Source organism: Phocoena sinus, chromosome 15 (genome assembly GCF_008692025.1).
Source record: "Phocoena sinus isolate mPhoSin1 chromosome 15, mPhoSin1.pri, whole genome shotgun sequence".
Classification (NCBI taxonomy): Eukaryota; Metazoa; Chordata; class Mammalia; order Artiodactyla; family Phocoenidae; genus Phocoena; species Phocoena sinus.
The window spans coordinates 83,231,768-83,246,478 of record NC_045777.1 but is presented as its reverse complement, the minus strand read 5'-3'; positions in this window follow the sequence as shown (position 1 = coordinate 83,246,478).

The window sequence follows — 14,711 nt, the reverse complement described above, 5'->3', positions numbered from 1 at the left end:
TGGTGGCTTCTCTTGTTGCGGAGCATGGGTTCTAGGTGCGAGGGCTTCAGTAGTTGTGGCGCGTGGGCTCAGTAGTTGTGGCGCATGGGCTTAGTTGCTCCGCGGCATGTGGGATCTTCCCGGACCAGGGCTCGAACCCATGTCCCCCTCCATTGGCAGGTGGATTCTTAATCACCGCGCCACCAGGGAAGCCCAGGAAAGCTTTATAGTGGAAAACAAGGAAGGCTCAGATATGCTGTGGTAGGAGGCTGTCAGCGGGGAAGCCGGAGGCAGGCTAGTAGAAGCTGGACACCCTATGTGAGTATGTCAGGGAGTGTATTTGGCTTTCTCTGATTGGTCCTACGTTGGAAGCAGGAACAAAAATGAGGGGAGCTGTCAGTTATTAGTCACATCCCCATTGCTTTGGGCTGACGGTCACACGGGTTAGTCTGGCTTCCTGGATTACTTGCTGGAGACAATGTTCTGACTTCCTACACCTCTGACTTATGGGCTGGTTTCCTGGGTGGCGGGTCAGTGTTCTGACTTCCTACACCTCTGACTTATGGGCTGGTTTCCTGGGTGGTGGGTCAGTGTTCTGACTTCCTACACCTCTGACTTATGGGCTGGTTTCCTGGGTGGTGGGTCAGTGTTCTGACTTCCTACAACTCTGACTTATGGGCTAGTTTCACCAGACTTATGGGCTGGTTTCCTGGGTGGTGGGTCAGAGTTCTGTTTTCACATGTGCTCTGACCATTGTCCATTTTTATTATTATTATTATTATTATTATTATTATTATTATTATTATTATTTTAGTGGTACGCGGGCCTCTCACTGCTGTGGCCTCTCCCATTGCAGAGCACAGGCTCCGGACGCGCAGGCTCAGTGGCCATGGCTCATGGGCCCAGCCGCTCCGCGGCATGTGGGATCTTCCCGGACCGGGGCACGAACCTGTGTCCCCTGCATCGGCAGGCGGACTCTCAACCACTGCACCACCAGGGAGGCCCTCCATTTTTACATTCAGTCTGTCACCAGCACCTTCCTTGTCACATTGTAAATATTCAATAAATACATTGGAACGAATGGACTTGAGCAGGTCTCTTATCCTGAGCCTCAATTTCCCCCTTTTATAGTGGAAATAATAATACAACCTACTCCATCTATAGGTTGTTGACAGGTAATCCATGTGAAGCACCTGGCATTGGGCCAGGCACTCAGTGAATGAGGAATAAATGGTGGCCGTTGTTGTTGCCGTTATTGCTGTTTTAAAACAAAGACATTCCAGGCGAAACTCATCCAAAGCACTAGAAAAGGACAGGACAGTAACTGGGGGTTAGGAGATCCTGAAGTGTTGATAATGTGTTGGTTCTTGATCTGGGTGCTGGTTACATGGGTGTGTTTACTTTATAGAAATGCATTGAGCACTTTTCTGTACCTGTGTTACTTCAATAGAAAGTTTACTTTTAAAAAGTGGTTACGGGACTTTCCCAGTGGCGCAGTGGTTAAGAATCCGCCTGCCAATGCAAGGGACATGGGTTCAGTCCCTGGTCCGGGAAGATGCCACATGCTGCAAGCAACTAAGCCACGAGCACAACTACTGAGCCTGCGCTCTAGAGCCCACAAGCCACAACTACTGAGCCCAGGTGCTGCAACTGATGAAGTCCATGTGCTCTAGGGCATGTGTGCTGCAACTACTGAGCCCAAGGGCTGCAACTACTGAAGCCCGTGCACCTAGAACCCCTGCTCCGCAACGAGAGAAGCCACCACATTAAGAAGCCCATGCAACAAAGGGTAGCCCCCGCTTGCCGCAACTAGAGAAAGCCCGTGTGCAGCAATGAAGACCCAATGCAGCCAAAAAAAAAAAAAAAAAGTGGTTGCTACACCCTCAAGGTTGAGCAGAGAAGGACGGAGGGTCCTGCCCTGTGACTTTGGCCTTGAGGTGTGGTGAGTGGAAGAGGTGGGATCTGGCCAGCTGCAGCCTCTCTCTGTCCTCTGGGCTGAATGATCATGGGGTTCTGTGGACTTCCACCAGAGGAGACCCAGATGCTGAGCTGGGGTGCTGCCTATGTTCCTAGCAGGGCTGTGATGAGAGATGCTTAACCAGAACCAGGCTGTACCCTCTGAATGAGGAAAATTACCTCAGAGCTCAGAAAGAGAAGTTATCCTGGCCCTAAAGGGGATCAGAACATGCTGCCCAAAAATATGCCACTTGGACTACTTTGGGCTGAAGGCAATTGAGAAACAACAAATGCAAGAAGGGTTCTCTTCTCTGCCCTTATCTGCCTAAAGCAGGTTATAAATTTCCTGCAAGGAAAGTGGTTTTCCTGTACCAGGAAGGGGAGAGCAACTCATCACTGGAGGTGGAGAGTTGACGCCAGGATGAGTCTGCATAAACAGTCCTGTCTAAAAGAACCCTTATCTTCCATTAGTTCCCCGTATATTTCCTAGTCACTTCCGCATGACCTCTCACCCCCAGAAGCCCAAACCTCTGTTCCTTTGTCTAGTCACTTCTCCAGAATTTATCATCCTTTGTTAAAATGATATGTAAGCCCCCAAGTTTAATTGCTTCTTTTTTTTTTAAACATCCTTATTGGAGTATAATTGCTTTACAATGGTGCATCAGTTTCTGCTTTATAACAAAGTGAATCAGTTATACGTATACATATGTCCCCATATCTCTTCCCTCTTGCATCTCCCTCCCTCCCACCCTCCCTATCCCACCCCTCTAGGTGGTCACAAAGCACCGAGTTGATCTCCCTGTGCTATGCGGCTGCTTCCCACTAGCTATCTGTTTTACATTTGGGAGTGTATATATGTCCATGCCACTCTCTCACTTTGTCCCAGCTAACCCTTCCCCCTCCCTGTATCCTCAAGTCCATTCTCTAGTAGGTCTGCATCTTCTTTCCTCTCAACTCCCATGCAGGTAAAATAAAATTGTACCTTTTCTCCTGTTAACCTGTCTTTTGTCAGTTTAATTCCCAGGCTCCATGAACTGAACCTAAGAGATTGGAGGAAAAGTTTTTTTCCTCCCTGACTGCTGCCTTCATCTCATCACTCTGTATTCTTTTTTCTTGAGAGCACTTACCATGGTCTGAAATTATCTGGTTTACTTCTTTGTTTGCTTGGAATCTGCTGAAAAGTAGGGGCTGTATGTGTGTCCTGTTCACCCTCAATCCTCAGGGCCTGGCACTTACTAGCACCAGAGGGCCCCCGCAGTGGAGAACAGAGGGCCTGGCCTCATCTGGGAGATGTGAGTAGTTGTAAGGTGGATCAGGTGGGAGTCTGAAGTCTTACTTAAACAGTGGCCAGTGTGGCTAAAAACATCCCTCATGCTTTGTCATTCCCCATCTAGTCTAAGGGAGTCTCCAACGTCTTGCAGGACTGTGGCAAATTTGAGGACATTAAGAGCTGAGATTCTTAAAGGTTGGTGATTAAATTCCAAGGCCCATGGGAAAGCAACTCCTGAGTGACAAGTTAGAAAACCTGAAAAAATCTGAATTTCAACATCTAGCTGATGCCTCTGTACAGTGATATGGGTGGAAATCTAGAGTTACCCACCTTTTCCCCTTGATAATTCACTTCAGACCCAGGGTCATGTGTGGGCTGGACCTGTTTCCTTAGGGGGAATTTCTTTTTTTTAAATTGAAGTAGAGTTGATTTACAATATTGTGTTAATTTCTACTATACAGCAAAGTAATTCAGTTATACATACATATATTCTTTTTTTAAATATTCTTTTCCATTATGGTTTATCATAGGATATTGAATATAGTTCTCTGTGTTATACAGTAGGATCTTGTTGTTTTTCCATCCTGTACATAATAGGTTACATCTACTAACCCCAACCTCCCGGTCCACTCCTCCCCCACCCCCCTTCCCTTTGGCAACCACCACCCGTGGCAACCACCAGTCTGTTCTCTATGTCCAGGAGTCTGTTTCTGTTTTGTAGATAAGTTCATTTGTGTCATATTTTAGATTCCACATATAAGTGATATCATATGGTATTTGTCTTTCTCTTTCTGACTTACTTCACTTAGTAAGATAATCTCTAGTTGCATCCATGTTGCTGCAAATGGCATTATTTCATTCTTTTTTATGACTAAGTAGTATTCCATTGTATATATGTACTTAGGGGGAATTTCTAAGGGCAAGACAAGATACAGTACTTTAAGATATGATAATGTTAGGATAGCTTGACTTAGCATAACATGTATCTGGACTACACTTAAGATAGTAAGCACTCATATGATACCTGGCTAGGCTGGGGCACTTTCAGTAAATGAATGAACAAGCCACTAGCCTGGCTTATATGCACTCTGTGTGTGTGTGTGTGTGTATGTGTGTGTGTATGTGTGTGTGTGAAGGTTAAATACAGAAAGAGAAGAAGAAGAAGGGGAGGGGCAGGGAGAATGGAGAAGAGAGAAGAGAAGGAAACACGGGCCCTCCTGTCCCTTGAGCCTGGGGGGACTTGTAACTAAACATCCACTTGCCCGGCTAACACTTCTCAGGTCCCAGGAAAATGCTTCTTCACATCTCTTGCTCTGTGTCCTCAAAACAAAAGACAACTGTGTCTAAAGATGTGGAGGCTGTCCCTCTCCGATCCCAGAGACAGGGAACGAGGGAAGATTTGAGTGGTGGGAACCTTAGGAAACAAACAAACAAAAAGACAAAATTAAGTCATCAAATCCTTTTTCTCAGATACAGTGAATATGATAGATTCTCATATAACAAAGCATTGTTTCCTGGTAGTGCTAAATGTCTGTTTTTTTTCCTTTTCTTGGTGTTTTAATTTGTATTATAGTTAATTTGTATGGACTAATTCCAGAGATATTCACAGAGTAGCTTGTTAGTTACAACAATTGCACATGGTGACTAGGAAAATTTGCAGTATTAAACAACTCATGTTATTTTTGATCTGTGTACATATAGGTCTAGATAACATGAGAGAAGTGTTATATCAATTTTTTATGTTGGCAACTAGTTAGACATTGAATATTAGAATTGTGACCTGTCATGTTTAGAAAAATTTAGCAAGGTTTAATGAAATTCAGTGAATATTTTAAAACATTAAAAACTTTCATTTTATTTAAATCATTTTGATTAAAAATTTTTGTTTTCCTTAACTATAATTCATAGTTTACCTTTCATTTGTAATAGCTGACTTTGAATGCTTTAGAAGAAAACAAGTTTGTGAAAACATACAAAAATAATTTTGATTTTTAAATTTTTTACCTTTAATATGCGTTTTTGATGAAAATATATTCAAATGTCATACTTTGAATACAGTTGCATTTTATTATTTATTCTTTATTTATGTTTGTCTGTGTTGGGTCTTCATTGCCGCGTGCGGGCTTTCTCTAGTTGTGGCAAGCAGGAGCTACTCTTCATTGTGGTGTGCAGGCTTCTTATTGCAGTGGCCTCTCTTGTTGCAGAGCACAGGTTCTAGGCGTGTGGGCTTTACTAGTTGTGGCACGAGGGCTCAGTAGTTGTGGCTCACAGGCTCTAGAACGCAGGCTTAGTAGTTGTGGCACATGGGCTTAGTAGCTCCACAGCATGTGGGCTTTTCCTGGACCAGGGATTGAACCTGTGTCCCCTGCATTAGCAGGTGGATTCTTAACCACTGCACCACCAGGAAAGTCCCTACAGTTACATTTTAATTTTTAGTCCTTGAGCTCATTATTGACAGCAGAACATTAATTATGTGAAATTTTTATGATATCATTACATAGTTTTTGCTAAAAAGAAGGGAATAAAAACAAATTCTACGAATTTAAAATACAATAATTTATGAATTACGTACATCATTGTTTTTTGTTTTTGGTCGCACCACATGACATGCGGGATATTAGTTTCCCGACCAGGAATTGAACCCGTGCCCCCTGCAAGTGGAAGTGTGGCATCCTAACCACTGGACTGCCAGGCAATTCCCCTAATTGGATGAGTTTTTTTTGTTTTCATCATTGTTTTATTATTCATCCAAACATTGTTGACCTGGCAATACTGACATATAAAATAATAAAAGCTAGTCATTTTTTATAGTTTGCCTATTTTGTTCATGCAAAAAGCCGTACACAGCCCATCCACTTAAAATGTGTGTGAAGCACTTGTGTACCTCACGTCTCAGAACATTCCTGAAAGACAGGTATTGATGCTTCCTTATAGATGAGGAAACTAAGCTAAATTCCAGAGAATGTGCCAGTCCTCCGCTTCCTACTGAAATCTTCCGTGTTCCCTGCTCTTTCTACAGTTTCTGGACTAACTGCTTAATTTTGCAAGACACGGAGAGCAGAGTCCCAGTGAGATGATGGTTATTAGGAAGGGCCCGCCCTGGCCCCAGTCAATGGAGAGGCTGCTATGACAATATATAAAGAATTCTGCAGATGTCAATCGCCTCTGCCAAAAATGTTAGAAAAAAACAAAGAAGCCATAGCTGTGGTTCAGTTGCTATGAGAAGGCATTTGTCAAGGTCGGAGGACAGCACGATGTACTCTAACGCTTCTTTGCATCACTTGTGATTCACACATGTGGTGCGTGGGCCTCTGTGCTGTCACCCTGGGCCAGCAAATGCCAGGGCCGGGAGCAAGGGCAAGAATATTTGGAGAGGGAAGGATGGATCAGCTGTGTCGAATGCTTCTGCGGGGTTCAGATGAGGCCTGAGAATGTCCATGAGGCTTAGCACGTGGGGACGATGAATGTGAGTGTTTTGGGGCAATGCAGGTGGGAGCTGCTAGGTGGGAGGAGGTGGGAGGGAGACCGAGGTGGGCAGCAGGAGGGGATGCAGAGCTGCAGGAAATCTTTTCAGATGTCAGCTGCCAATGGCTTTGCAGAAAGTTTGGGTTCAGGAGAGGGTCTGAGAGGGCCAAGCACCCCACTTGTGAAAACATTGATGCATCCTGGGTTTTAGTTCTTCTCTCTCAGGTCTTCCTCCAGCTTTCTGTTAGGACTGTATTCTGAGTGTTTGGAATGTTGGATCCATCGCTCCAGGCTTCAGTAATGGTCCAGCTGGCATTCTGGGTGTCCTTAGATCCCTTATGGGCGTCAGGGCCCCAATACCCGCTCCCTTAGCCTTCTCACTGGCTCTCAGAGGACAGCATAAGCCACAGCATTTTTTACCCAAATGTTGCGGGAGAGGACAATTCCTTCTCTCTGCCTTCCCTTCTAACGCCTTAAAATCATCCCAGAGATGACAGCACTTATGTCTTTTTTTTTCCTCTTTGAGATTTACTTTAATGACTCAGTGGAATTGATGGCAAACATCTATTAATTCATTTGCACATAAGCCTTTGCCTGGCTGTGTCTTTGCGGGCTTTGAGAAGCATTGTAGGAAGAAAAGGCTGTCATTGAGATGTGGGCAAAGCTTTCCAATCCACCAGCACCTTCTGAGTTCACGGGCTGCACTCCCCTCTTGAACAGCCTGCGTTTACTGCCATGGATCCTCTACTGTCTAGGAAACCCTCCGTTCTCCTGTGTTTCTCCTTAACTCTTACATTCCTGCCCCACTCACGACACTTCTGACACCAGATGTGTGTGGCTGGGTTTCCCCACAACGAGCAATTCTCTGCGACACCAGCTCCGTGTCCTACAGTTTAACTCAATTAAGCTCGCTGAGCTTCATACTTTGGGGATTTTTATGGAAGCTTCCTCACGTAGGCATGATCAATTATTAACTCCATTTCCAGCTCCTCTCCCCTCTCTGGGGGATGGAGGGTGGGGCTGAAACTCTGAGCTTCTAATCGTGGCTTGGTCTCTCTGGTGACCAGCCGCCATCCAGAAGCCCACCAAGAGTCACCTCATTAGAACAAGAGACTCCTATCACCCTCGAAATTCCAAGGCACTTAGGAGCTGGTGTCAGGAACCAGAGTTAAAGACCAAATACTAGCACAAAAGATGCTCCCTGTGCTCTTATCACTTAGGAAATGCCAAGGGTCCAGGAGCTCTGTGCCAGGAGCTGGGGCAGAGACCAATATATATATTTTCTATTATCTCACGTACACAGTGAGATCTCTGGCGCTCTGTGATGTACATGATCGTTTTATATTTATTATTTCTACACCAGTAATATTTAATTAATTAGCTAACCAGTTAATTAATAATTTTGTTAGTCATGCCAGGCATGTAATAGGTACTCCATAAAGATTTATTGCATATAAGACAGACTGTGTACCAATATTTTGATAACCTATATTATAAGTTCTGTTATGTCTTTTTTCTGGCATTTCTTTTCTTCCTTAATACAGGTAACTTATAAGGAATCTATGTAGTTTGCATCTGAATGACTTGAATATCCTTTAGTTCTACTTTGATTTGACACAAATAAGCACTAGTAGGTCTCAAGTATTACCTGTTTTAGAAGCCTCCTGTCTGTAAGAGGAAACCCAATATCAAGAAATTGAAACAAATTAACTTCTGTGGAAGGAATGTAAAGAAAACGTTGGGTAGCTTGGCTAGAGCATTAACAGAGCAGCGTGTTGAATTGTAATGAAAATTTTTGATGTGCTGTTTCAACTTTCAGTAGCAAATCAATGTGTGTATAGAGGATCTTATTAAAAAGTTTATTGCGTAAATGAATAAGAAAAGTGATGTTCTAAGAGCTTGGGTGAATTCCCCAAGGTCAGACAGCTGGAAAAGTCAGAGCGAGGGCGAGCTCCTATGTCTTCTGATTGTGTATCTGTTCAAGATCATGCCTAGATAAGAACATGAGGGGCCCCTGAGGCTTTAGAACAATCTCCTAGATTTGGACCTGGCCCTGATGTCTGTGGTCTCCAGAACTTCTGGATGACAGTGCCCCCCTTCCTTGAAGTTTCTCTTATTAGATGGTTTTCCCGGGTCTGATTCTCAGGGGGATATCTGTCCAATTCAAGGAGCTCCCCCCACCACCCCCCCGCCATAGCACCTGTATGTTAGGGAAGAGCAGACAGATAAGAAGAGGGTGCCCTGGAGTGCGAGCTGTGGCCTCTGTCGTTATGTTGGGTTTCGTTGCTATTTCTCCTTCATTAACTCACTTAGTCTCCATTAAATGTTACCTGCAGCCCGTTGGTAAGTTGAGATGGAGATGCTCACATTTCTCGTTCATGAAAGAATCAGCCTTCTAAAGCATTTTGTTTCTTCTCTCCTCTAACATTTCATATGTACCTGAGCAGTTTGGGGCTCTCCTCATATTTTTTGCCCTGGTCAAAAATGGGTACATTTATCAACGAAATCACAGAGTGGGCCAGATAGCAAAAACTTCAAGGATAGGTTTTTACCGAAAAATGCTCAGAAACTTCTTGGCAAGAAGTCTTTGAGCGTGGGGGCAGCCCCACTGCTGACACGGGCAGTGTTGTAGCAGGTGGTGGTGGTTGTGATGGTGGTTGTTGTTTTTTATTCGGTGGGAGGGAGGGTGTGCCTTGGGAATCCCGATTCCTCAGTGGAGGAAGCTGGAGTGGAAAAGCTGGGTCATATAGTAGTTTTAAGACACTGTCAACCCGTTTTCCAAAGAATTTTAAATTCAGGAGAGAAAACATGTTGAAAAGTAACCTAAGAGCCCAAGAGATCTTATCGGCACTTGGGGAACACACCTGTTCACACAGAGAAAGCAACTCCAGCAGTGAAGAGAGTTCCAGTCCCCTCCATGTCCTCACCAACACTTGGTATGGCAGGTCTTTTTAAAAATTAGGACGTTTTCATTGATTTGTAGTGGGATTCTCCTAATGACTATGATGTTCAGCATCTTTCCATGCGCCTACGCTATGGACCGGATGTATCTCTCCAAAATTCAAAGGTTGAAACCTAATCCCAAGTATGAGGATATTAGGAGATGGGTCCTTTGGGAGGTGATTAGGTCCCTCCTAAATGACCTCCAAATCACCTCCTAAATAGGGTGGAGCCCTAATGAGTGAGATTAGTGCCCTTATAAAACAGGCCTGCAGGCATCTCCCTTGCCCCCTTCTGCCATGTGAGGACACAGCTGGGAGGCGCTGGCTGTGAATCAGGAAGAGGGTTCTCACCAGACACCAAATCTGTCAGTGCCTTGATCTTGGACTTCCCAGCCTCCAGAACTGTGAGGAATAAATTTCTGTTGTTTAAGCCACCAGTCTGTCGTATTCTGTTATAGGAGCCTAATTGAAGTAAGACATCCATATCGAGAATTACAAGCCTACTCGTTATATTGTGTTTCACAGATATTGCATTTTTTACAAATTGAAGGTTTGTGGCAATCCCGCATCAAGTAAGTCTATTAGTGCTGTTTTTCCAACAGCAACGGCTCACATCATGTCTCTGTGTCACATTCTGGTAATTTTTGCAATTTCCAAACTTTTTCATTATTATTATATTTGTTTTAGTGATCTGTGATCGTTTTTTGTTTTTTTTTTTTCTGTGGTACGCGGGCCTCTCACTGTTGTGGCCTCTCCCGCTGCGGAGCACAGGCTCCGGACGCACAGGCTCAGAGGCCATGGCTCACGGGCCCAGCCACTCCGTGGCATGTGGGATCCTCCCGGACCGGGGCACAAATCCGTGTCCCCTGCATCGGCAGGCGGACTCTCAACCACTGCGCCACCAGGGAAGCCCTGATCTGTGATCTTTGATGTCACTACTATTAGGACTTGCTGAAGGCTCAGATAATGGTTAGCATTCTTTAGCAATGAAGTATCTTAAAAATTAAGGTATGTACATTTTTTTTAGACATAATGCTATTGCCCACGTAATAGACTATGGTATAGTGTAAACATAACTTTTATATGCACTGGAAAACCAAAAAGTTATTGTTAAGCAAGATTTGCTTCATTGCAGTGGTCTATAACTAAACTTGAAATATCTCAGAGGTCTGCCTGTAGCTTTAAAGATAGGATCAATAACAGCATATTTGTACACCAATTAGAAAGATTTATTAGACAGTGAAAAATCAATGACTGAGGGGAGAGTGATTGGAGTGATGTCCTTGAGTGTGATGGGGTCCTGTGTCCCCATGGAGAAGCTGGCTTAGGTAGGATGGGGCTGGAGCATCCTATACATAAGGATAGAAGGCAGAGTATGTGGGTTGCAGGTGCTGGTGGTGGACAAATGGGTTTGGGGGAGGGGCAAAAAGCTCTCTTCTGATGGTTTCTGTTTTCTCGGTGAAGAAGCAAGTTCACCTGCTGAGGATGAAGATGTTTTGGGGTTTGAGGATTGAAAGAGTGATCTGGGGAAGTGAGAGAGAGAGAGAGAAAAGACTAGAGATAGAGTGTGGTTTCCTGGAAGGAAGTTTTACTTTGTGAAATATTTCAGACTTCAACGACCTGTAAAACGTAGCAGGCAGTGCCTGTAGTTTGATACCACTGGATCTGACCTGGGATTCCCATTAACCAAATTTGGTGTCATCATGACTCAGCCACCCGATCTAGTCACCTTGAGCCTCTTTATAAGTGCTTACGGTATTTTTGGCCAGTGTCAGCACAGCTGAGCAGTATGATTCTCCAGTGCCCTGAATTATTCATGTTTTTGACCTATTCTAACGAGAACTTTGCCCAAAAGGCTAAATTATTAAGCACCTGGGTGTGATCTTGGGGGATGCCGCCTAGAAAACCGGGACACGGTGAATTTTCTTGCTGGTTTTGCTTCTTACGGGAGTTGAGCCTTCACTAATGACGCACAATTGCTCCCCAAATGAAAGATGATGATGCCGAGTGGCGTTAACGTCACAGAACTCAGAGGAGAGAAGCCTGACTAATTAGAGGAGGAGAGATCCCCACCTGGCCTGAAAGTCAGCGCTTTTTTAGAGCATAATGAAGGTGTAGTGGATGATGACCACACCATTCCCTTAGCTTGTCAGGCCGAGGCGATTTCTTTTTAAGAAACATGAATCACTTCTAGCGACAGAAGAAAATGAAATTCTGGAAATAAACATGTTCAGCAGTGCCCTAGGGATCCATGAGGGCTGTTCAGCACTTAGGCAACACATATCCTGTGCATTTAGAGAAAGTGAGTTTAGCTGTGTATTTAAGTAAATAGATAATGACAACACTGAACTCCTTAGTTCTTGAGTCATTTTTGGAAAGCAAAACGAATACACACATCTAGATGTGAGGTAAATGTGCCAACTTTTAAATAATGGTATAGTTGTCTACTTTTAGTTTTCCATTTGTATAAAGATTTTAATTGCTGCAGTTCTGTAACTGCAGGGCAATTTAAAGACTTCATGAATATTATATGTACTTATGCAAAATTCCAGAGCTAAAATTTTCCATATAAATAACACTAGGTTTTCCTGCTTTGTAGTCAAGAATCTCTAAGGATGTTGGGTATTATTAAAAGAACATCGGGGGCTTCCCTGGTGGTGCAGTTGTTAGAATCTGCCTGCCAATGCAGGGGACACAGGTTCAATCCCTGGTCTGGGAAGATCCCACATGCCACGGAGCACCTAAGCCCGTGCGCCACATCTACTGAGCCTGTGCTCTAGAGCCTGCGAGCCACAACTACTGAGCCCACATGCGTAGAGTCCGTGCTCCACAACAAGAGAAGCCACCACAATGAGAAGCCTGCACACCACAACAAAGAGTAGCCCCCACTCGCTGCCACTAGAGAAAGCCCGCGTGCAGCAACGAAGACCCAACGCAGCCAAAAATAAATAAATAAAATAAATAATAAAAAAAATTTTTAAAAGAACACTGTACGCACACTGAAGCATTTATAGGTAAAGGACATTCTGTCTAGGATTTCTTTTTCTTTCTTTTTTTTTTTTTTGCAGTACCCGGGCCTCTCACTGTTGTGGCCTCTCCTGTTGCGGAGCACAGGCTCCAGACGCGCAGGCTCAGCGGCCATGGCTCACGGGCCCAGCCGCTCCGTGGCATGTGGGATCTTCCTGGACCAGGGCACGAACCCGTGTCCCCTGCATCGGCAGGCAGGCCCCCAACCACTGCGCCACCAGGGAAGCCCTAGAATTTATTTTTTTATCCAGCAAAAATGGGGTGGAGCTGGGAATAAATGAAGAAAAGATATTTATGGGCAATAGATGCACAGCAATTACAGTATAGTATAGAAAGCTTTTCTGCCATTATTTCTTCAAATATTTTCTTTCTCCTACTCCTGCTTTTCTTCCTGGACTCAATTACACATATATTATTATGCCTCTTGAAGATGTCTTACAGCTCACTGATGCCTGGGTTTGGTTTTTTTTTCCCCAGAATTTTTTCCTTCTATATTTTAGTCGTATCTTTTCTGTTGCTGTATTTTCAAGTACATTACTCTTTTCTTCTACAGTGTCTAATCTGTTAATCCCATTCAGTGTATTTTTTATCTCCAGAAGTTCAATTTGGGTCTTTTGTATCTCTTTCATGTTTCTTCTTAACCTGCTCACATTTTCCTGAATCTTCCTGACCATATCAAATGTAGTTGTAGTAACTATTTTAATGTCTTTTTCTATTAGTTTTATCTGTGTGATTTCACTTGATTGATTTTTCTCCTCATTATGGGGTATAGTCCTTGCTTCTTTGCATGTCTGGTCATTTTTGATTGGGTGCCAGATATTGTGAATCTTACCTTGTTGGGTGTTGGATATTCTTCTATTAAAAAAAATATCTTCTCGAGCTTTGTTCTGGGACATAGTTAAGTTACTTGGAAGTAGTTCGTTCCCACCAATAGTGCAGGAGGGTTCCCTTTTCACCACACCCTTTCCAGCATTTATTGTTTCTAGATTTTTTGATAACGACCATTCTGACTGGCATGAGGTGATACCTCATTGTAGGTTTGATTTGCATTTCTCTAATAATTAGTGATGTTGAGCATCTTTTCACAGGCCTCTTGGCCATCTGTATGTCTTCCTTGGTGAAATGTCTATGTAGGTCTTCTGCCCATTTTTTAATTGGATTGTTTGCTTTTTTGATATTGAGCTCCATGAGCTGTTTGTGTGTATATACATACATTATATATATATATATATATATATATATTTTTTTTTTTTTTTTTTTTTTTTTTTTTTTTGCGGTTTGCGGGCCTCTCACTGTTGTGGCCTCTCCCATTGCGGAGCACAGGCTCCGGACACACAGGCTCAGCGGCCATGGCTCACGGGCCCAGCCACTCTGCGGCATGTGGGGTCTTCCTGGACCAAGGCACGAACCCGTGTCCCCTGCATCGGCAGGCGGACTCTCAACCACTGTGCCACCAGGGAAGCCCTGTTTATATATTTTTGAGATTAATCCTTTGTCTGTTGTTTCATTTGCAAATATTTTCTCCCATTCTGAGGGTTGTCTTTTTGTCTTGTTTATGGTTTCCTTTGCTGTGCAAAAGCTTTTAAGTCCTATTAGTTTATTTTTGTTTTTATTTCTGTTACTCTAGGAGGTGGGTCAAAAAAGATCTTGCTGTGGTTTATGTTGAAGAGTGTTTTTCCTATGTTTTCCTCTAAGAGTTTTATAGTGTCCGGTCTTACATTTAGGTCTTTAATCCATTTGGAGTTTATTTTTGTGTATGGTGTTAGGGAGTGTTCTAATTTCATTCTTTTACATATAGCTGTTCAGTTTGCCCAGCACCACTTATTGAAGAGGCTGTCTTTTCTCTGTTGTATGTTCCTGCCTCCTTTGTCATAAATTAGGTGACCATATGTGTGTGGGTTTATCTCTGGGCATTCTGTCCTATACCATTGATCTATATTTCTGTTTTTGTGCCAGTACCATACTGTCTTGATTACTGTAGCTTTGTGGTATAGTTTGAAGTTGGGGAGCCTGATTCCTCCAACTCCATTTTTCTTTCTCAAGATTGCTTTGACTATTCGGGGTCTTTTATG